Genomic DNA, 2,937 nt, shown 5'->3' on the forward strand with positions numbered 1-2,937 from the left:
GACTGCGACCTTTGGCAGCAACCTGCAACCTCGTCATATAGAAATGTCTACAGAGAGGATCCCAACTTCCCTCCGCGGTCACCGAGGGAACGGAGCAGCGAGTCCATGGATGAAGGGGTACGGGTGAGGTGGGAGACGGTGGATTCCGCAGCGTGTCTGACAAAATCTTTTGGATGGCAACAAAAAGCTGGAAAAAAAGGGGGGGAGTACTATCTTATAATATGTATTGGTCTTTTTAAAAAAAAAAATTAAAAGAAGATAAATGCAGAAGTCACTAGATAAAAAAAACTATGTTCAGATTGAGACAACGCGTGCGTACATACATGAATCATCAGCCAAGACAAGCTACATCTGAGCTGACAAGTGTCGGATGTTCTAAAACCAATCAATCGATTGTCTGGGTGTTCAGTCCCAGCGTTTGTCCGCCGCCGGCAAATTCATGTATCCACTTGTTGGATACGCGCTCACTTGACGCACACCGTCCTTCATGCAGCCACCTTCATAGAATCCACAGGAACGACGCGTTACACTCGAAAAGACCCTGGAGCGTGTGAACAGATGACAAGTCAGCCCCTGCCCGGACCCCCAAAGACAATAATTGTGGCATTTTTTTTCTTTAATTGTTGGTTACGGGTACGGGGGCGCATTGCGATCCAGCTGTTCCATCTTCAATGGAGGAGAGAAGCGATGATTCCTGATGAAATGAAGCTCAATGTGTGGATGTGATATGGGTTCCTCTCTCTCTCTCTCTCTCTCTCTCTCTCTCTCTCTCTCTCTCTCTCTCTCTCTCTCTCTCTCTATCTCTCTCTCTCTCTATTTCTCTCTCTATCTCTCTCTCTCTCTCTCTCTATTTCTCTCTCTATCTCTCTCTCTCTTTCTCTTTCTCTCTCTCTCTATCTCTCTCTCTCTTTCTCTCTCTCTCTATTTCTCTCTCTCTTTATCTCTCTCTATCTCTCTCTCTATTTCTCTCTCTCTATTTCTCTCTCTATTTATCTCTCTCTTTCTCTCTCTCTCTCTCTCTCTCTATTTCTCTCTCTCTATTTATCTCTCTCTCTATTTCTCTCTCTCTATTTCTCTCTCTATTTCTCTCTCTCTCTCTCTCTCTCTCTCTCTCTCTCTCAATGAATCGTTTACGTTTCTCTCCACTCTAATTCTGGTTTCCTTCCTGGCTGATGTCACAATAATCCCATAAAGTGTGATTAATGGCCGTGTTGTGTATATGTTGGTCCGATGATGCGTTAATATCTCAGTTTCTTTAATGACTATACAAGACAACCTTGACGCATCTGAAGTTTTGAGGCACAAAACTGCATCAAGTGGTGATGTGGTAATAAAGAAGAGGAACCGCACAGTTCCCTTTACCTATCATGTTCTCCATTGTTTGCTCTATTCTGTCCGTTCATCGTTGTCGAGCTACTGATGCTTGCTTTTTTTCTTTTTAACCGTTCGTCGTCTTTCCTTCTTTGTTTCTTGGTGAGTGTTTAGTGTTTTTGAAATGTCATCTAATGAAAAAATTGTAAAATGTTCTAAATGTTCTAAAAGTTGTTTTTTTTTGCAAAAGATCTTCTTCTGGGGCACTTTAGTGCTTTCATCTAATGTAAAATTGCAAAATGTTTGAATGAGATTAAAGTGTTTTTTGCAAAAATCCACAAAAAAAAATCTTTTGAAACTGTGGAAAGTGAACTGTCATAATTTGTCAGAAGGGGCCTAATCCATACGTCTTTATATTTCTATCATGAATTATTCACTGTTGTTGCATCACGTATTTACAAAAGCTGACCATAAACTACAATGATGTCTCTGGGTGATGCAAGTTACTTGACACTTATACGGGAAATCGTTTGGGACACAAAGCAATAAAAGTGATGTAATGATATGCAAAATGCTTATGGGAGCATTCATAAAGCCAGTTTAATTGCTTCCTAATAACTTTGATTTTTTTGTGCATTGGTCTTACTTCATCATTGCTTAGGGCAGTGGTCCCCAACCCCCGGGCCGCGGACCGGTACCGGTCCGTGGGTCATTTGGTACCGTGCCGCTCAGAAAGAAGAATTTATTTAAATTACTTCAGTTTTATTTATTTAGGGGTCTGAAAGACGTCACATTTGAAAAGTGACGTCTGTGTGGAATGACCCACTGACAAAGTCATGCGTCTGTCCCGCTTGACGGGTCTCGGTCACGTGACAGGTTATCAACACACACACACACACACAATGAAGCGCCCATGAACGCACCAGTGTTCTGGATTAAAGTCCAGGCAGATTATCCTGAGATCGACCAAAAAGTATCAAAAACACTGCTTCCATTTCCAACCTCCTGTCTTTGTGAAGCGATTTTCTGCTGTGACCGAAAACCAAACCAAACTGCGGAGTAGACCAGACGTATGGAACACACTTCGGGTGTCATTGTCTCCCGTTACCCCTAGATCAGCGGTCCCCATCCACTAATTCTCATTATTGCAATTACTATTATTTGATTGACTTGTTCACCTTTCTATTGGAAATGATCAATATTTCTCCTGCGTTGAATGCACTGATTGTAAGTCGCGAAATTTCAAAATAAACCTCATCAGTGCAGTCACTTGACTCGAGTTTTTAATGTAATTATTTCTTATAATTATTTCGTTTTCAGAGACGAAATAGAGATGTTGATTATCAATTTATGATAGCTCTGTAGCTCCCTCTGGACTTTTTAGAGACTTATAGTTAGTCAATAGTTAGCTCAATAGTTACCTGCAAATTTTGTGTTTTCTTTAATTCTCGCTGCTCTCATTTCTTCATTTGTCCACAGCAGGTATCTGCTTTTAGTGAAGAAGTCGACAGATCCACAGTACACTTAGACCCAAACGTATTTGCTACAACTGGAGTGACATAGTTAGCAAATATCAAAGTCTCCATATCAACTTTACAGATGATTATTTAACACTGTTGCTGTGAT

Source organism: Antennarius striatus, chromosome 3, assembly GCF_040054535.1.
Source record: "Antennarius striatus isolate MH-2024 chromosome 3, ASM4005453v1, whole genome shotgun sequence".
NCBI classification, from domain to species: Eukaryota; Metazoa; Chordata; class Actinopteri; order Lophiiformes; family Antennariidae; genus Antennarius; species Antennarius striatus.